Source organism: Oncorhynchus tshawytscha, linkage group LG21 (genome assembly GCF_018296145.1).
Source record: "Oncorhynchus tshawytscha isolate Ot180627B linkage group LG21, Otsh_v2.0, whole genome shotgun sequence".
Classification (NCBI taxonomy): domain Eukaryota; kingdom Metazoa; phylum Chordata; class Actinopteri; order Salmoniformes; family Salmonidae; genus Oncorhynchus; species Oncorhynchus tshawytscha.
Window position 1 is genome coordinate 3,957,277 of NC_056449.1, and position 20,990 is coordinate 3,978,266.

At 44.4% G+C, this 20,990-nt stretch overlaps 1 protein-coding gene across 3 annotated transcripts in view; it reads left to right on the forward strand.

Annotated features, from left to right (window-relative positions):
- Positions 1-20,990, forward strand: part of LOC112220733 (peroxisome proliferator-activated receptor gamma coactivator 1-alpha) — a 64,665-nt gene that overhangs the window by 10,634 nt on the left and 33,041 nt on the right. Inside the window, exon 2 of one of the 3 annotated variants that reach the window (XM_042302891.1) lies at positions 2,258-2,317. The exons of the other annotated variants lie outside the window; for them this stretch is intronic. The gene's annotated coding sequence lies outside the window, so the exon portion shown is untranslated. The remainder of the gene's footprint in view (positions 1-2,257; positions 2,318-20,990) is intronic. 3 annotated transcript variants of the gene reach the window in all.

Consider the following 20,990-nt stretch of genomic DNA (forward strand, 5'->3'; position numbering starts at 1 on the left):
ACACTTTTAAAACTTCACCTGTGTTGTGGTCCCTCCCCTTTTCTTGCCTCAACATTTTAAATTTCACTCAAGACACATTATCTTCACACATATTTCAGATGCTTTTCACTGACAGCCGCAACTCAATAATCAGCTAGGCTTATTCCAAGAATAGGCATAGGCCTACGAGCTTGTGATTTGAAACAATCCACAGCTATTTTTTTAATGGAAGCTAATGATCCTTGATTCCTCTGTGGCTAAGTCATGCTTTCTGGTGAAGTATTTGTAATGATTTAATATTTTTCTGTTTAGACAGGTGTAATTATATAATTTTGGCAAATGCATTTCCATTTACTTCCCTATTGGACCCAACGCCATGCCATTTCTCTCCTGTTCTATTGGTTTTCATATGAACTTTCTTTCGTTGTCCAGAAGCCAAAGGCACAATCCTAGTCGTGTTAGCAACCCATCCCAGTTGTTGCATCTTTAGATTCCCCCTCTTTCTAAGTTTCTAACAGAGATTTTCCTGTCACTTGTGGAACTGCTATCAGTTGTGCTGTTTAGAATAGTGTTTTCCCAGTTGTGCTGTTTAGAATAGTGTTTTCCCAGTTGTGCTGTTTAGAATAGTGTTTTCCCAGTTGTGCTGTTTAGAATAGTGTTTTCCCAGTTGTGCTGTTTAGAATAGTGTTTTCCCAGTTGTGCTGTTTAGAATAGTGTTTTCCCAGTTGTGCTGTTTAGAATAGTGTTTTCCCAGTTGTGCTGTTTAGAATAGTGTTTTCCCAGTTGTGCTGTTTAGAATAGTGTTTTCCCAGTTGTGCTGTTTAGAATAGTGTTTTCCCAGTTGTGCTGTTTAGAATAGTGTTTTCCCAGTTGTGCTGTTTAGAATAGTGTTTTCCCAGTTGTGCTGTTTAGAATAGTGTTTTCCCAGTTGTGCTGTTTAGAATAGTGTTTTCCCAGTTGTGCTGTTTAGAATAGTGTTTTCCCAGTTGTGCTGTTTAGAATAGTGTTTTCCCAGTTGTGCTGTTTAGAATAGTGTTTTCCCAGTTTGTTTAGAATAGTGTTTTCTAATATTTTTCCCAGTTGTGCTGTTTAGAATAGTGTTTTCCCAGTTGTGCTGTTTAGAATAGTGTTTTCCCAGTTGCCAAAGCTGTTTAGAATAGTGTTTTCCCAGTGTGTTTAGAAAGTGTTCCCAGTTGTGCTGTTTAGAATAGTGTTTTCCCAGTTGTGCTGTTTAGAATAGTGTTTTCCCAGTTGTGCTGTTTAGAATAGTGTTTTCCCAGTTGTGCTGTTTAGAATAGTGTTTTCCCAGTTGTGCTGTTTAGAATAGTGTTTTCCCAGTTGTGCTGTTTAGAATAGTGTTTTCCCAGTTGTTTAGAATAGTGCTGTTTAGAATAGTGTTTTCCCAGTTTTGTTTAGAATAGTGTTTTCCCAGGTGCGCTGTTTAGAATAGTGTTTTCCCAGTTGTGCTGTTTAGAATAGTGTTTTCCCAGTTGTGCTGTTTAGAATAGTGTTTTCCCAGTTGTGCTGTTTAGAATAGTGTTTTCCCAGTTGTGCTGTTTAGAATAGTGTTTTCCCAGGTGCGCTGTTTAAAATGGTGTTTTTCTGCTAATTACATTTTGGCAAATGTTTGAAAATTACATTTTATTGGCTGCTTCATTACATTAGTTGCATGTTCTGTTAAGATGTATTACCATAATCAAAATGTGATTTGTGTCATTCTGAGCACGGTGGGTGGATGCCCTAAAGGGTTATGCACCCAATGAATCTGGTAAATGTATCAAATGAAATAAATAAATACACATCTTCCCAGTCACATTTTCCTCATGGAAACCCTGGTAGGTAGGTAGGTAGGTAGGTAGGTAGTAAACATGTTGCTGAGGGCTGCTACTGCCGGGGAGGGTGTAAATGTTACACAGTATGAAACTGTTTAGGTGAGTGAGTGATGGGGTGCACTGCAAGCCACTACCCACACACATGTGTAAAAAAAACATTCCACTCACGGAGAAGAAAAGGGCTCCGCTCAACAGTACAGGGATGCGAGAGGCTAGCAGTCTACTGGTAACGGTGTTCAGTGACCAGCACAGTGCCCTCCCGTGTCAACAAGGCAACACAGTGTTCCACCACACGGTGTGTTGGCTAGGGAAACTACAGGAGCAGGGGAGGGATCTGATTGGTGGCCTGGTTCTCTAGTGCCTCCCTAAACTCTCTGATTCCCTGACAGTGGCCTCCAACCAGCCAGGCTGCTCAAAACCTGTACATTTCCATTATCTCTGTTCAGGCGGTTTGGCAACAACAATGGCTGGTTCACCATGATGGCACCCAGCGTCGCAGGTGAACAGTAAGTAGAATCACCCCCCCGCCACTGACCTAGTTCAACAGTGAACCTTTTGCTTGGCAGGCTTAGGTGTTGGTTGCGTAACTGGAGCTTGGGGGCTGAAGCTGGTTTTTGACTTGGGAGCTTGACTGGCTTTACTCACAGCAACCCTCTGACCCCTACTGCCACCCTGCGCCATAAATGTCCTTCTCACACCCCGCCCCTCCCCACCACCCCCTACACTGCTCCCCCACCCCACCCTTAGGCTTTCTTGCTATTCTAATAAGAGACCATTTCTCTGCTGACTGTCAAATGCACAGGTGGTGAAGGGCCTGGATACAACACTTTATTACCTTGTTTTGTAAGATAACTTTGTATTGGCTAGATGGTCTCTTCAGCTGGGACTTCAGCTGGACTAATGTTGGCTTGTCCTGTGTCTGCACATGATTACAACTAAGAATACCAACCCATCTCATAGTATTAGTAGTAGTATACACTCGAAACATAGCAGATTCACTCTGTTGAAATACGGCGTGCCATGATGCAATACAGGTAACTCTTACAATCCTCAGTCAAGGCTGTTACCTTGAAAACCGGTTTCCACACTCTGAGTTCCTTCCAACATGCGTATTAGAATGGTAGGCTACATCTCCCAGATAGGATCATAAAAATACTAAGAGAAAATATTGGTATAATTGTTGATTCCCAACCTTGACTTGCTCAGAGAGAAATCAAATTGAAGATGACTCTCTCTCCTTTTGCTGGACATATCTTGGGATGATATTGTAGCTCTATGTCTTAGGTTTGACTGATATGGAACCTGACGGAGCCCAGTGACATCTCCTACTCGCTGCATTTGACTGTTGCTGCTTCTGCCCCACTAGAAACTAGGTATAAGTAGCCTAAGTTAAACCTTTCTAACTTCATGGAAGAAAGTGGTGTGTTCCTGCGATAAAGGACTGACTGTCTCGGTCCTCGAAAGCCCTTGTCTTCAACCACCGAGGGGAGAGTGAGTTAAGTCCTTTAGACAAGGTCTACTCTGGGCCCTCGTTGTTGTTCAATGCCAATGGGCACATTTTTTGCAATCACCAAAGAATGTTCCGGAGTCAGTTCTATTCCTTGTCAAAGCCTTGAATTGCTTTTTCTTTCTCGATCTCTCTCTCCCCCTGCATTAGTCCTTTCATGTACTCTCTCAGCACTCTTTGTGCTTTTCACTGCTTCACTGCTGCCTAGCCTGACCTTATTTTCAGCCTTTCTCCGTATTCGTCAACACAAGGAAGCAAGAGCCAACTCATTGGGACGACTGCAGATTCATTTGCATGTTATTCTTTGAATAAATTATTAGAACCTGATGATATCAGTGCATCATCAGGTTCGATACAGAATGGATTGTTTGACGCAGACAGGTGAAAACACACACACAGGAACACCTATTAGCAGAGACTGTAGGCGTTATCCCCATTTTTATTTATCATGTATCTCGTAAAAGTGTCAGTCACCTGGGCAGACGCCTGGATGAGGGAGGCAAACAGTGAACGGAGTTGACATGGGGATGCTCTCTTGCCCTGATGACTCATTGATTTCTCTGCAGGTATTTGTCTTGAGGTGATTTTAGGAAAGATATGGAAAACAATTTGCACAGATTCCCACTCTGCCCACTTTCGGGCCGCTTTCTCAAGGGACTGTTTCTGCTTTTCTCTACACTCTATTTAGATAACGTGGCCAAGAGGGAAGGTCTGTGGTTGGCTGCGAGTCTAGAAATGCAGAAGATATGTCTGCCTGGGAAGATTTGTACTTGTGCTAAGCCATTTCGGGTTTTCCTTTTGTCTGTAACTAGATCCAATGTTTCTCTGCTGTCTCTCTCTCTCTGCTGAAGGTGCTATGCTGAAGTCACAAGACTGAGCTGGATCTCCCCAGCAGCCTGATGATTTTTCTTCAAATTCCACTCAAAAACAATCTTTTGGGATCTGTTTCATTAGTACATTGTCCCAAAATGTTCCGTGTGGCTCAGTTGGTAGAGCATGGCGCTTGCAATGCCAGAGTTGTGGGTTCGATTTGCCATGGGGGACCAGTTAAAAAAAATGTATGCACTCACTCCTATAAATCGCTCTGGATAAGACGGTCTGCTAAATAACAAACAACAAAAAAGCCCCACTCTGTTTGGAGAGAGTATGGCACTGTGCAGTGGAAAGGGAATGCATCATGCTCTGGTCTCAGACAGCTCATCAGGGACTCTAAAGGCCAAGCACATGTTTTAGAGGCTTCTGCCAAGCTGCGGTATCACTGACAATACAATCCTGCCTAATTAGGAGTCGGGTCATGTGGAGGCTGCTGGAGTTGTCCTTTTATGTTGGGGTACATGGCAGTGTTTGGGTGGTGTCACCATGATTGTCTGTTGGTGGTGGTGGGCCATAGTGAGGACTGAATGCTTTCAGAGGGGTCTCTCTGTCTCTATCTGAAGGGTCATTAGAATGCGAGATGCACATTGGGCCATTTGTTTCATGCTATTTAACCGCAAGGTTGGTACAAAACAAGGCTGAATAGAGCTGGAATTGTTAAGAACCTGTGTAGTAAGTTTTTCTAGAATGTTCTAGCACCATGTTCTTAGCAATGCAGCCGAGCTGAAGGAATAAGACATACCAGCAACACAGATTTAAATATGTTACAACTAGGGATGCACAATGTATCGGAATCGGCCGATATTAGCTAAAGATGCCAACATCGGTATCAGCCCGAAGTCTAGTTTAACAGCGATGTTAAAAACTGATGTCAAAGCTGCCGTGCATACCTATGTAACGTAGGTACATGACGTGATGACGCCACGTACAATTTTGCGCTGCACCTGCAACACAGCATCCCTACAATGTCTCATTTGTGGATCGAGTAGTCAACAAGTCGAGCAGTCATTTGAAAGAGTAAGAACATTTCTGCGAGACAACTCAAAGGCGAAATCCATTAAAGCCAAGATAATTGAGTTCATTGCCCTTGACAATCAACCATTCTCTGTCGTGGGTGATGTTGGCTTTCTGGTCGACTGGTCGAGCACCGGTACACACTACAAAATGTGCTATTTTTCAGATGTTGCCTTACCGGATTTACACAGTAATAGCGTCACTGCTATTAGCTTCATGACATACATACCATGGAATGCCGTTTGGGTCTTTGCGTGTCAAAAAAGTTACAGTAGCACTGTCAAAGCTGTACAAAAAAGTCTGTAAACACCGGCCACGAACAATGTGTTTTCAATACCGCTTTGGTAATAAAACATCATTTGTTCGACCACAACTTCTGGGGTAGCTAGCTTTAGCTTGGTACCTAGCTAGCACCAATACATCCCGCCTGAAAACAATGACCAATAGAAACTGCAGTCATTTTCATTATTCTTAGCAATGATTTAGGAATCATTGTGAGTAAGTATTAGCTAGGTTGCCACTTGTTGTTCACCTATTGAAATTGAACTTCAGTTCATGAAAATAAATAGCTAGCCAGCTACTTAACCCAGTTGCCCAAAGCTAACGTTATAAGCAGCGAGTTAGCTTCATTTGGCTAGTGAGGCTCGACCGGACCGGGTTATGTGTTGTGAAGCTAGCCACAATAAGGATTAGGCACAATAGTGGAATTTGCGGTTTGCCTTCAAAATAAAAGTATGTCATTGACAGTGATGCAAATGAATACAAATAGTAGAATTATGCCATAATTTTATTTTGAAGACTAACCGCAAAGTCCACTATTGTGGCTAATCCTTATTGTGGCTAGCTTCACACAGATGTGTCCGACCACCATTCATCAAATAAGAACCATCTTGTAAATTAGGGTTATTTTAGATGATGACACCTAGCTATATAGTTAGCTAGCTAACTATAGCTACTGAAACAGATTGTTGTTTTGCTATGTTTTTGGGGAAGAACATTGTTTGCATCCATGAGCTAGCTAGCTTTTCAGCATCATAGCATGCGTATCAATGAATCTTTGTGACATACAGTGCCTTGCAAAAGTATTCATCCCCCAACTGGCAGATTCATTAAATAGTACCCGCAAAACACCAGTCTCAACGTCAACAGTGAAGAGGCAACTCCGGGATGCTGGCCTTTTGGCAGAGTTGCAAAGAAGCCATATCTCAGACTGGCCAATAAAAATAAAAGATTAAGATGGGCAAAATAACACAGACACTGGACCGAGGAACTCTGCCTGTCCAGCATCCCAGAGTCGCCTCTTCACTGTTGAAATTGAGACTGGTGTTTTGCTGGTACTATTTAATGAAGCTGCCAGTTAAGGTCTCGTGAGGCGTCTGTTTCTCAAACTAAACACTCTAATGTACTTCTCCTCTTGCTCAGTTGTGCGCCGGGGCCTCCCACTCCTCTTTCTATTCTGTTTAGCGCCCGTTTGCGCTGTTCTATGACGGGAGTAGTACACAGCGCTGTACCCGATCTTCAGTTTCTTGGCAATTTCTCACATGGAATAGCCTTAATTTCTCAGAACAAGAATAGAGTGACGAGTTTCAGAAGAAAGTTCTTTGTTTCTGGCCATTTAGAGCCTGTAATCAAACCCACAAAAGCTGATGCTCCAGATACTCAATTAGTCTAAAGAAGGCCAAATTTATTGCTTCTTTAATCAGTCCAACAGTTTTCAGCTGTGCTAACATAATTGTAAAATAGTTTTCTAATGATCAATTAGCTTTTTAAAATTATAAACTTGGATTAACTTGGAACACAGGAGTGATGGTTGCTGATAATGGTCCTCTGTACGCCTATGTAGATATTCCATAAAATAGCTGCCGTTTCCAGCTACAATAGTCATTTACAACATTAACAAAATCTACACTGTATTTCTGATCAATTTGATGTTGTTTTCAAGGTCAAAATGTGTGCTTTTGTTTATAAAACAAGGTCATTTCTAAGCGACCCTAAAGTTTTGAACGGTAGTGTATCTTTTTTGACATGCAAAGACCCAAACGGCGCTCCATAGAAATCCTGGTTGAGAATGAAATGATTGAAGAAATGAACAATGAAACAGCACAGCAAGTAAGTGAAATAAATTGTTTTTGATTATGTTTTACTGGTAATGGGGACATTTGTAAATGCCAACAAAATACTTTTTGTGTGTGTGTGTAACCTTTTATTTAACTACGCAAGTCAGTTAAGAACAAATTCTTATTTACTATTTTCTGCATTGTATAATAATAGTGAAATAACATACGGAATCATGTAGTAACCAAAAACTGTTAAACAAATTATTAAAAGTTGCCTTGATGACAGCTTTGCACACTCTTGGCATTCTCTCAACCAGCTTCACCTGGAATGATTTTCCAACAGTCTTGAAGGAGTTCCCACATGCTGAGCACTTGTTGGCTGCTTTTCCTTGATTCTTTGGTCCAAATCATCCCAAACCATCTCAATTGGGTTGAGGTCAGGTGATTGTGGAGGCCAGGTCATCTGATGCAGCACTCCATCACTCTCCTTGTTGGTCAAATGGCCCATAGCCTGGAGGTGTGTTGGGTCATTGTCCTGTTGAAAAACAAATTATAGTCCCACTAAGCGCAAACCAGATGGGATGGTGTATCGCTGCAGAATGCTGTGGTAGCCATGCTGGTTAAGTGTGCCTTGAATTCAAAATAAATCACTGACAGTGTCACCAGCAAAGCACACCCACACCTCCTCCTCCAAGCTTCATGGTGGGAACCACACATGCGGAGATCATCCGTTCACATACTCTCTCACAAAGGCACGGTGGTTGGAACCAAAAATCTCTAATTTTGACTCATCAGACCAAAGGACAGATTTACGCCGGTCTAATGTTCATTGCTCGTGTTTCTTGGCCCAAGCAAGTCTCTTATTCTTATTGGTGTGTTTTAATAGTGGTTTCTTTGAAGCAATTAGACCATGAAGGCCTGATTCACACAGTCTCCTCTGAACAGTTAATGTTGAGATGTCTGTTACTTGAACTCTGTGAAGCATTTATTTGGGCTGCAATTTCTGAGGCTGGTAACTCTCTAATGAACTTATCCTCTGCAGCAGAGGTAACTCTGGGTCTTCCTTTCCTGTGGCGGTCCTCATGAGAGCCATGGTTTGTTCAAGTGCGACTTAAAATGTTCTGGATTGACTGGCCTCATCAAGGCAGGCAAAGGGTGGCAACTTTGAAGAATCACAAATAAAAAAATATAAAATATATTTTGATTTGTTTTACACTTTTTTGGTTACTAGATAATTCCATGTGTTATTTCATAGTTGTGATGTCTTCACTATTATTCTACAATGTAGAAAATTGTAAAAATAAAGATAACCCTTGAATAAGTAGGTGATCTAAAACTTTTCACTGGTACTGTAGGTGAAGGGGCAAGTTACTACATCTGCATGCAAGGGTAGTAACTTTTCACGTTTCACAATCCGTTACCATGAATGTGAGGCCAGTCGTGTGACGTTTCTGTAGGATTAGCAAAAGACTCCAGTGATGTGAGGGAAATGTGAATGTTGGTGAAATTAGTAAGTCATTCTGTCCTCTCGTCTAGCAGTGAATTCACTCTGTGCTGTGCTGCCGACTGACACCTGTCCTGAAATATTCTACGGCAGCACTTACCAAACACCAGGGAATTTTCAGCACACGATACCTCAGGTATTTGTCCGGCAGGTCCAGAGGGCTATTTTCTCTCTATATCACTGGCATTAATAATTAAACCACTAGCCTTGATGGTGTGGACTGTTCAGGGCTAGCTAACGATCTCTTGCGACACTAGTTGGAAACGTACTGGGGCACTTTCATCAAAGGCGCACATCCGTCACTGGTGAATCGTGTGTGTGTGTGCCACTGCCAGGGGCTTCCATTAGTGGAGTAGCGTGGCTGTGAATGACAGCGGAGCGTCAACAGCGCAGAGCCCCCCGGTCTTCTGGTGTCCCGCAGGGGTACTGAGCTGTGAAGGGGACATTCCTTTCTTTCGCCCCAATTCCTCCCTTCCTACACCAAGGCCAGCCCTCTCTCCTCTCCTCTGTGGACTGTCACGGGGGACACCTAGTCAGTGGGTGGACACTTCCTGATGACATGAGGTGGGATGGGAGGAGGTGGGACTGGACCCAAGAGGGGAGAGGGGCCTGGAGATGGATCACCTGGTGTCTCTTTCCACTGATCACCACGTATGGCACAAAGTCCTAAGAGGACCTCTTTCACAATCCCTCTTTCACTGTTTCCCTCCTCTACCTCTCCTATCTTCTTGGAGAGGACACAGTGTCACACAGTCAGTCAACAGCAGGAACATGATGCAGTGATTAACAGTACCAGGGGTTAGGGTTCTGCTCTGCCTCAGAACAATCACCAAAACAATTGCAACACGCTTCACACGCCTGCACTTGTTTGCTCTACTTTAGTTTAGCTCCTAAACCCATGACCCTTATCGATACATTTCAAACACTTATATAGTGTATCACAATTAGCAAGTGTGGTTACACATAGTTAGGAAGAAGAATAAAATAAAGACAAGCCTAACCAATCACAGGGTGTTCTGTGGGACTCCTGGCGTGAAGGTCACCATGGTGCCATAAAGAGCTCCACTGCTCGAGGTCACCCGCTCCATCCTGAGGGTGACACCAGTGTAGCGTGTCCACATCCCTCCCCTCTACAGGGAAGTAACATGGGGCCGGGATAGGCCTTCAGAGTCTGGAATCACAAGGTCACTCGTGAGATGAAGTGAACTGGACGGGAAAACGAGCTTCACAGCCATGTATTATTTACTACTATTACTGCCTCAGCAAACAAGCGTATAGTGCTGCCTGCCTGCCTGCCTGGATACAGCGGCCCTATACGAGGGGGTCTGAGACAGTTTGAACCTGCATGGCTTAAGGTTTACAGTAGAGCTGGGGAAAATGAAGCAGCCCCATGGTGGCCTATAGGCCTTGCTCTGAGAAAGAGAGAGATTGATGGAGAGTGGAGCCATTTGGTCCACATTATTCCTCCACTGGGTCTGTTTGTTTGAATTCATGTATAATCACCTTGTTGCGAAATGTAATAAGAGAGATGAATAGTCTTGATTGTTACCTTTGTGAAGCAGGTGATTTTTACATGTGTTTGGGCTGGGGTCTTTGCTTTTGGGGACGTAGGCTTGTGTTGTGTGATTGCCATGGATCTGTGCGATAGCGGGACTGGCAGAGACCAGGCTGTTTGTGGAAATCTCAAAGGAAGATGCTCTTTGATCGGACAGCTGTGAAGTTCAAAGGACTAGCGCCTTGTCTGATGAGAGAACGCGTGTCCTTTTGTAGTCGCCCATGTCCTTTTTAACCGGAGCTGCTGTTCTCTCTGATAAGATAGGCTGCACCGATGACACACACACACACACACACACCATTTTAGAAAAAAAAATGGCCAAGTTAACGAAAGCCAGATTTGTGTAACTATTATTTTTAGCCAGTCAGTGGGCTTGTCTTGAGTTGACTGTATTTGGTGATTGATTGAGGAAGTCAAGCAGCCTAGCAGGGTTTAGTGCAGAATCTGCAGACACTTTTCTCTGTCCTTGTTTTACTCAGATGAGGTTTTTCTACCAAATATGGCAGTGGAGCTGGGGAGTCACATGCTGCTAGAGCCTCACAGTTCACTGACGTGGTTCTCATAGTCCCTGTTGTTTCAACAGTGTTTCAACAGTGTTATTCCACTGGGTAAACAAGTGTGCACCTCTAATCTCTTCCAATCATTTTCTTGGAAAAAAAATGTAATGCTAACCAACACGACACCAATGTCAGATCTGCTCATGATGATTTACTCACACTATAAATGTTGTAACTGTATCATGGTGAAATAATGTTAGAGTTCACCGATTTCTCCACTTAAAGTCTCATCTCCAAAGGGAAAAATAGCCAACACTGTAAGCTTTTAAGCTTTTTAAAAATGTATTTAGTCAAGCTAGGAGGATCTTTTTTAGGGTTGTTGTGTCAAGGCAGAGCTGAGACTGTCTGCCATCTGTCAACTAAATGTTAAATGTGAACGTCCATTTCTGTGTGATGTTTTTCTCTATAACTCAATTAGACAGAAGAAAGCCTATAAGACCCTGCAAATACAGGGAAACAGCAGTTGACTTAAAAATCATTACAGTAGTGTAATTCCTAACATTCTTTTAACCCTTAGAACAGTAATAGCTTAACCACTAAGCCCAGTTATCTCCTCACATTCAGTTATCTCCTCACATTCAGTTAAGCTTCCTCCCACAACAGCTATTCTGATTGACAGCACCTGCCCTTTTGCCTACTTCACCCAGGCACCCAAAATGGTAATGGAGGAAAGATAGCAGCCAGCGAGTCTCCCGGGCTGGACAGTCCAACGACGCTGCCCGGTCTCTAGTACTATTCTGTCTTTCTGTGTGAATGTGTGGAATTTAAGAGGCTAATTTGGCAAGACGTGCTACTGTTAGGCAGGCTGTCAGGCAGTGCTGCTAAGGCTAAAGCCAATTGATGTTTCCCAATATGCATACTACCATGCTCCACACTCTCATGCGTCCAAGTTCGTTCTCCGACCACATTCTCTTGGGTACTTTCTTGTGAGGGCGAGAGTGTGGAGAATGCATAAAACAATACATTGGAGCAGCACTCACACTCCCCACTACTGTATTAACTCACGCGTCACCTCCCCATTCACTGAACCTTCTTCCAGCCAGGACAATGGGAACAAAGCATATGTTTTACTGCTAGCCAACTACTTAAACAGGCAATAATTACCTAAAGCTAATGTTATGCAAGGTAGATATACATTTTTTGTAGGTAATTACCAATTCTTCGTAGCTAGCTAGCCATTTAGTCCTATTGACTTACTATGGACTGACCCATTCACTGAACCGTCTTCCAAGCAGGACAACCATGGCAATGGAAACAAAACAAGATATACACAAAGCAACTGTTTTACTTCATAACTATCAGCTAGCTATATGTGAATCGTAATAATGTAGTTAACCAGATAGTTTAACATGCAAAAAATACTAATATTATGCAAGATATATGTCAGTTCTTTGTGGGTAGCGAGCTAACATTTCTTTGTGGCTATCTGGCTAGCTAACAGTACTAGTAGCTAGCCAGTGAGCCCTATTGACTTATTATGGGCTTGTGATCTACGGTACTAAATTAGTCAGGCAACATATGAGATAGGAATAGGCAACATTTCATTCCAAAGTTGGAGTCTATTTTCTCTTGCTTCAGCTCAAATAATGGCCGCCATTGATTTCAATACCCTTTGCGCCATTTTTTACATGGTTGCGTCATATTTCTTTGTATACTTTCCGTTGAAGCTTGTATCGACGCATGCTTCAAAATATGTACAAATGGAGTACGCATTCAAGAAGTGCCCGCTGTGTCCATTTCGCATACATTGATTTGGACTCATACTCCGACCCTCGCTCGCTCCGGTTTGGTAGTATGAATTTTGAGGAACACCCAATGTGTCCAGAGTGAGTCGTGATGATGAGCGCTGAAGGAAATCCTTTCTTGGTTGTCTGAGGTGAGGTGAACAGGAGGAAATGGCTGCCTTGTGGTTTGCCTTCCCCATCCCCCTTCAGGCATCCGTGGCGCTCTGAATCTCTGAGAGAGAGGGAGCGTTACTCCAAGTCTAGCGCCGTGATAAAAAGTGCCCCAAATGTCAGCCATTTGCGGAGATAATAAAGGGATGCACACAGCAGCACGTGGCGCTCTGTGGTGCAGATGGCGTCACGACGGCGTCCTGAGGCAGACACACACACAGTCAAACTGTCATGCACCTCGCCACCATCCCTTATCACAGCATGCCACGCACGTGGCTTACACACAGGCTCACAGACTCTCTCTCGCACGCACACACGCACGCACACACACACACACAAACACACTCTGAAACTGCAACATTTTCTCTCAGCTCCATAAAGTTGATTTCCTGCAATTCTATGCATTTTTCCATGGCTAATGCTATGTTATTTTACTCAAACATAATAACAAAATCAATACTGCTAAATTAATTGTTTGGAATCTCCCATTCTCTCTGACTGTCTAGCTTTTATTTGGTGATTATTATATTGTAAAAATATATAGGTCCATTATCTATCCTACATACTTTATATCTGCTTTTAGTCGTTTAAAAGTTTACACTGAAAGCCTTTTTCCATCCTGATTAATGTGGGGTAATTAATTAACCCCCCCCCCCCCACACACACACAATTTTGTTTTTTTACTGTTTGGTCTTAGGGGGCCCGAAAAAACACTTAGGCGGCCCACCCAAGGATTTCAATGGCAAAACACACACACACACACTGTCCTGGAATCCTGGGACAGGGATCGGAGATCTTCAGGCAGTAACCCAGACGTGGCTGCATGGTGTAAATCTGCCCAGATTTATTCACGTTGACCATGTCCCTGTCAATATCAGATTGAGGAAGTCTTGTGGGGGGGGGAGGGGCTGGGTTCATTGTTGACTGTTGTCGTGTGGGGTATGGGGCAGTCGGGGTGATTCAGCAGGGGGCTGGTTGATGAGAGCAGAGTGGGGAGAGGTGAGTAATGGGGTGGAAGGGCGGCGATGATGTGTCACAGAGACATCCCTCACCCTGTGTTTGGCGCTCAAGGACAGCAATGCTGATTATATTGGCAGTGGGCCAGCAAAGGCACAGGGGTGGGGTTTGGAGGAGGAGGGGGGGTAGGGGCACACCAGTCGTTGTGAGGTCGCTGGGGTTGTGACCGATATCTGAACACTCATCTGAAACATCGCTTATAGTGCAACCTTAATCTGCCAGGGGCATTTCTTGGAATACACCAGAGTGTGATTCAGGTTAGCATGGATTTACATTCATGATATGTACCCATTGATTCTTAAAGAATATAACTTATGCAGTAAGTGCCTCGTGAGCTTAGTTCAACTGTTGTACCCAATAGGAACCCAAAATATAAGCTTGTTTTACTCCGATGTTTGTAAAAGTAAATGTAAAACTCTTTATATCCTCAAAACATGGCTAAAGCTATAGTTTCGATATTAAGGATGGTCAGTCCTTGCATCCATAGCTTTGTCTATTCATTTGAGAGTGGCCCCGCCCCATTCCTCAGATTATTACTGAAACAGTGGCGTGGAGAACGCTTTTCGATTGTTTCAACTGCTGATTGCCACTTTAAGCATGCATGACTATAACCAGAGTATGTTACCAGTAAAATAATAACCCTTTATGTCTCTCTCTCTCTCTCTCTGCACACAAACACACTAGCAGCCTTGTAATTGTGTAGCGGAATCTCGTCAACATCAGGCCAAAAGTCACCTTTAATGCACTAGCAGCTCTGATAATTACCTACCGCATAATAGCTAATGATCACTGATTTGAGACAAACTCTCATGAGTCCCTGAATTAAATTGTCATTTTTAGGGTTTGCAGAAAGGCTTAGTGATTAAGGCTGGTGGTACTAATGATTGTTCACAGCAGGGGGGCTGTGAGAGGGGCTAGGGTGGTGTTGGTTGGGGGCTAGGGAGCATGGAGACGATCCAGCTCCAGCCGCCTGTTCTGCCTCTGTCAGTGAGCCGGACCTTGACAGTGATAGATTGGACAGACTGCGAAAGAGAGAATGACATCTGCTGTGACCTCACAGCTCCCCCCCAACATCCCTCCCTCTGGATTTATTACACCCCAGGCACACACATGCTCCCTCCGTATCTGTGTGTGTGTGTGTGTGTGTGTGTGTGTGTGTGTGTGTGTGTGTGTGTGTGTGTGTGTGTGTGAGGGAGAGAGAGAGTGCCTAAAATCCCTGTAATGCCGTCATGCTTTGCATCATCCTGGACCTTGTCTTTTGTTTATGGAACTAGCCGACATAGTAAAAGTCCCTATGTGAGGTCACTGATCATAGAGCGGTGACAGTTAGCATAGTGGTTTAGAGTGTTGGGCCAGTAACCGAAAGGGTCCCTTGTTCAAATCCAAGAGCCGTCTAGGTGAAAAATCTGTCTGTGCCCTTGAGCAAGGCACTTAATCCTATTTGCTCCTGTAAATTGCTCTGGAAAATATTGCCTGCTAAATGACTAAAATGTAATGTGAAATGTAGAACCAAGTCCTCGTCTGTCTGGTAAACCTGAACACAGGTAAGAAAGTAAAAGCTTCCCAAATGGCCCCTCGTCTAACTAATTGAATCAATAAGCAAATGATAACTGCGAGAAACGTAGGAGCTCAAGGTGCTCCTATGTGTTCCCCACGCTGAGTGGTTAAAGCCATGAAGAATAGAAACCGTCACCAGCAACACACTTTTTAGCATATTACGGCCACCACCCCAATGAATTTCCTTTTCACATGTTTAAGATGTTACGTGGAATTAAGCCCCCTCTTTAGCAGGGCTCTACGCTATAATCTTTTTTTTTTACAAGGAGCACGTGTGCGCCTAAGTTGAAAAATGTAGGTGCACACAGAGAGATTTAGGAGCACAATAAAAATATTTGAGATATTAAAGCTAGAATCCTTAATTCTTCTAGGCGAATTGGTGCTATTTAGGCGCATATGCAAGTAAAATGGTCGCACTGTAGAGCCCTGTTTGGTGTCTGCCTAGGCTCTTCTCTTCATGATGCAGCTGTCAGAATGGCTACTCGTGAAGGCCAATGACACATTTCAAAGGGCTTCATAATCATTAGGGGAGATGGTAGGAGATTGTAAAATCCTGACCATACCACAGCAGGGACTAACGCTAGAGCCTGTTTCTACTCAGAGATCTGCACATTAGTACCCTGTAAAGGTGCTACAGATCTGGTCACCAACGTACCAGCATACAGATGTAGGATCTTAATTCAACCAGTTTCTCACAGCAGGAAAATAATCCTACAGCAAATGGAAATGTGAATTATTGTGTGGATTATAATTAATGGACATTTTTGTAGGGGTTGATACTTTTTTTTATTGCAAATCAAGTCTGAAATGTGGAAAGTACAACTTTAGAAGCCTTTTAAACCTTGAATACGCTACAAAATTTCCTGCAAGAACTGGGTGATCAAATTAAGATCCTACACCTGTATGTCCATCCAGCAGCGAATGTGAATCTGGGCCAGGCAAGTGTAATAGGCCTTAGGGGACAAGGACCACTTTCTTAGCATTTCAATTAGCTCCCTCAGGAGGGCTCCTACTGTAGCTAGTAGCCTAGTCTTGGTGTAGGAGGAGGAAAGGGAGACATAGGATCTGCCTACTGCACCGCACGACTCCACTCTGCCATAGTGTCCTTGATGCCGGGCAGGGACGGACCGGTGTGCTGCGCTGTCAATGTGCCCTTCATGGCTTGTGTTGTGCGTATCAGCAGATTTGGGCAGACAGGCAGGAGGAAAGGTGTGGCCGTCCGTGGGGGTTTAACACCGCGTCGGTCGCTTAGCGCCAATCCCTGTACCTATGGCAGCCAGAGAAGTGGCTGCCCGTCTGTCTGTTCTTTTCCTACAGCACACCTCCCTTGATACCGGCAGACACACTGGCAGTGACACAGAAACAGACACAGCACCCTGCTACCAGAGCTGAGGGAGAGGGATAGATGAAGAGACAGAGAGAGAGAGGAAGAGGGAGAGCAGGGAGTTGTGAAAAGCACCAAACGTGATGTATTTTACAATGCTGCCAGGCTTGGAGGGAGAGGGAAAGAGAAGCTGCTAAAGGAGTGGAGGCATTTTTTTTTGCTTAGAAACCACACGTCTTTCTCTCTCCCTCCTACCTCTTTCTGTTTCCTGCTCTCTCTTGCTCACTCACACATGCCCCTTCCCCTCTTTCCCTCTACCTCTTTCTGTCTCCGGCTATCTCTGACTCACTCGCGCCTGCCCCTTCCCCTCTCCGGTTCTCTCCCTCTCACTCTCTCACGCTTTGAGTTCTCACTGCAGTCACGTGTGTGTGTGTGTGTGTGTGTGTGTGTGTGTGTGTGTGTGTGTGTGTGTGTGTGTGTGTGTGTGTGTGTGTGTGTGTGTGTGTGTGTGTGTGTGTGTGTGTGTGTGTGTGTGTGTGTGTGTGTGTGTTGTGTGAGTGAGTGTGTGGTGCGCGTGCGCGGGTCGGCTAAGGATAGCAGCGTCTGCTAGGCTCCTTTTTCTCTGCTGCTGAAATGAAAGCAGCTGAATAGACCAGCTCGGTTAGCGACAGTGAAAAGATGTAAAGTCAGGCGGGGGTGTGACGGACCAACCAGCACACCAACCACTGTTTCACCACTACAGCTCCTATCCTCCTCTGACAGACAGACACAGCTCATTCGCCTAATGAGAGGAGCGACGATGGAGAACGTGTGTGAACTATCAGTCAGCGAGCAGACGGGCACTTTCTCCATCTGGCTCAAAGGGAGGGGCAGGGGGCTAAAGAGAATGGTGTGACTGCACTGAGCGTGCCTGAGCTGACTTCAAGTTGAATCTATTCTATCTATATTCTTTCTCATTACTCAATGTTTATTTGAACTAGGCTCCTATTTAGTGCAACAAGGCTTAACCTATAAAAACAGTCTGGTAGATGGTAGATGATAAAATGTGTATAATAAGTTACATATTCTCTTCATGTGTCACACAGGTGCTCTTCGGGGGGTTATTACTGTATTTGTCTCCTAGCAATGCTTTTGTTTAGGCATCCCTAGCCTAGGGTTGATTTCACCATGGAATTAATGCCTGAGTGAAAGTCCGTCGGAGGAAGAATGGGTCAAGGTGTAGCCTAGTCTCAACCGCTTATCTGGATGTGTCTGACGGACCTCTTTAGTGGCACTACTACCACCGCCCTCCCTCTTGACTGGCTGCCAAGCAAGTTCAAGCTTCACAATCAAAGCAAATTGGAATGTTTTTTTTTGTGGAAGGCAAGGCGCCCTTTGCGTCGCCCCCTCCCACCCTGATCTCAATAGAAGTCGTTGGCTGTGAAAGGGCGTCCATTCCTTTTTTACTTTTCTTATCATCAACCCAGGTCCATGATAAATGATTAAAGGGAGAGGGTGCCTGATGTTTTCTCTGCTTACACCCTCTGTGGTGAATAGGAGGTATTTGTAGTATTCTTCTCTCCGTTTGAAAGGACCAAATCTATCCGTCCAAACTTCAGCACTTGTGAAAGGTGATTTTATTGGTCTGGCCATGCAGGGAACAACACAGCAAACACGGTCTCTTCCTCTAGTACTAATGGATTTGTGCCATGGCTCGGTACTCTTTTGAGTTCTGTCTCGGTCTGCATGCTCTCTAGATGGATCGAGGTATATACACTGTTCTCAGTTCAGTGAATATGGCCTAATGTGAACAGGCTCATAAGAGATAGAGGGTGCAGGCTACTACCGCGTAGCTTAGCTCTTAGTGTAGCTTTACTGTGTTCACTAGGGAAAGGGGATCCTCTCCAATTAGAAATGAGTCAGGCCAAGGTGAGGCGGTGCACTGTGTGGAATACGACACGGCGGCCGACTCCCCCACCGCCCGTCGTCTCCTCACGAGTTTCAGATGCTCAAATATCTCTGGTGGTGCGAGGGGGGGGGCTCTGTTCCACCCATCTGTGCAAGAGTCCGGATATTTAGCACCCCAAAGGTCTGACCTTTTGGAGTGGCAAGGTGCTGAGAGACACCACAGGGATGTGATGGGACTGGCACATTGTATTCCCACCACCCCATCCCTCTGAGGTGAAATAGCAGGTACAGAAGCAAGCAGCAGGTTGACCATCATCACATGAGTTCAGAATGACTTCCATGGGTGCTCCAATCACATGTAGAATTACAGTTGCTCAGTTGTCACTAGTTTCCAGGGAGTAAACTGTTTGTTATTGTTAAATTGTGTTGAAAATACTATCATATTCCACACATAGTAGTCCGAATGCACTGAAGTATAAAAAGAGAAGGATTTGTCTTGGTCACCTGCCAAGAAGAGAATTCATCACAATTTCTCAGAAAATGCAATTAATTTGGTTGGAACGCATGTGGCTTTGAAATGGCATGTCTAGGAGTACACACATAATCTACACTAAAAGACTATCAGATCAGACCCCTTGCTTCACAAAGCTCATTAGTCTGTTAGCTTTATGACACACGTGCGGTTCACAGGAGCTACTTTTTTTTTTTGGGGGCATCCAACTGTGCTCTAATAGGCCTGCATACAGCCGGGTTGATTGATGAATGGATTATTCCATAGACCAATCAGATATGGTCCAATTCCTAAACTCTGGAAAGTAATGCCAGACGACTGGAACAGGGGCTCCCATTCACGGCTTAGCTTACCTTGGTGAGGCATTTGTGCGCCGTACATTTCATACAGAAGATGTATCCTGCGGTTTAGAAGGAATGTGTACATGGATTTTAGATGGCTGGAAGGACCTGATTAGCCCTTTCCCTCCATTAAGGGGGTCCCTGTTGGGGAATGTGCCATTTCACCCAGAGGGAACTGATCGTTAGCGGGGTACATCATCGGGGTTACAGCCAGGACAACCCTCCTGCCCACTAACCCCCCCCTTGCCCCTACCCCCCCTGCTCTGCCGGTCCGCAGTCACGACCTTCTGTCCCTTCCTCTGTCTAGGTGCAGTGCTCAGCACGTGTTAAGCTGGTGCAACGTCTTTAACGTGACAGCCCGCTCTACCATAGACAGAAACTGAAGTGGAAAAGAAATCTTGCCCTGCAGTAATGACCCCTTAAAGACCTTAACTGTTGGCTTAGCCTGGAAGATTCATTAGTGGCCAAAAACAGGTTGCCTGATAACCTCCTCTGAGTTGAGTGCTAGGCTAAATCATAGCCATGCCTAGCTAGCCCAGCAGTGTTTCCTGGCTGCGGCGCCGCGTCACAGAGAAATAGATGGTACATGAGGCGCCCTTTTGAAGATGGTGAAACGGTCCACATGTGCTTTTCCTCCGCAAACAAAACGAGTGATGAGTAGAAATATCTGACAAACCCATAGCAGAATAGTTGATCTATTTACCTAGTCGACTTGTTGTTGTGTGTTCTATGCCAGATAATTATTCCTCTCGAGGCGCATTCAAGTTACAAGTGCCATAGGGAGGGAATTCCCAGAATCTAATATAGGCTTCAAAGATAGGCTACATTTAGTTAGAAGGCTACTCAAACCTTTACCTTTACACACTTCTACACAGAGGAAACAATATTAAGCTTAGGCTATAACTGAGTTCAGTTAGTACAGTGTCTTCCTGTCTACCATTTCCCGAGGCCAACGGCTCTGTGCTTTAAATAATACATACCTGTCAGTATCTCTCTGTTATTTCAGACCTAGTCATAATTTTAAAAAGAAGACAGTTCAACAGCCTTAGGTATAGGAGGGAGGCAGTGATAATAGGCGGATCCGCAGTAGACGAAGCCAGTTGTTGTTAAGGAGCATTGTGAAGGTACTTACTACTGGATATCAGCCCCCTAATGGCTACAGTAGGAAGGACGGCTAGCAGATGGCAGAGCCTTCTGCTTGACCATTAGATAGGATGAGTCACCCCCAACTTCCAAAGCTCACCTGGCCAAGAATCCCTGTGCAGCAGTGTCCTATAGACCTCTTTCTCACCCAACGACGGCTTCTTCCTCAAGGGCTGCATGGTAAAAAATGCTGAATCATAGAAAACACCTCATGTTGATGCAGGTTCCTGCTGAAGACTATAGCCTATGCTAGGCAGGCTGAGGGGGAACTGAGAGAGTAGATTTCAGAGCAGATATCTGATGATGATGATGATGATTATGATGTCTGCCTTCTTATTGTGTCTCGTTTTATGTAGAACCGATTACCATACTGTCTGCATCTGTTTGAGAAGCAGATTTACAGAGTGTGAAGCTTGTCCTATGGGTCTGTGCAGGGG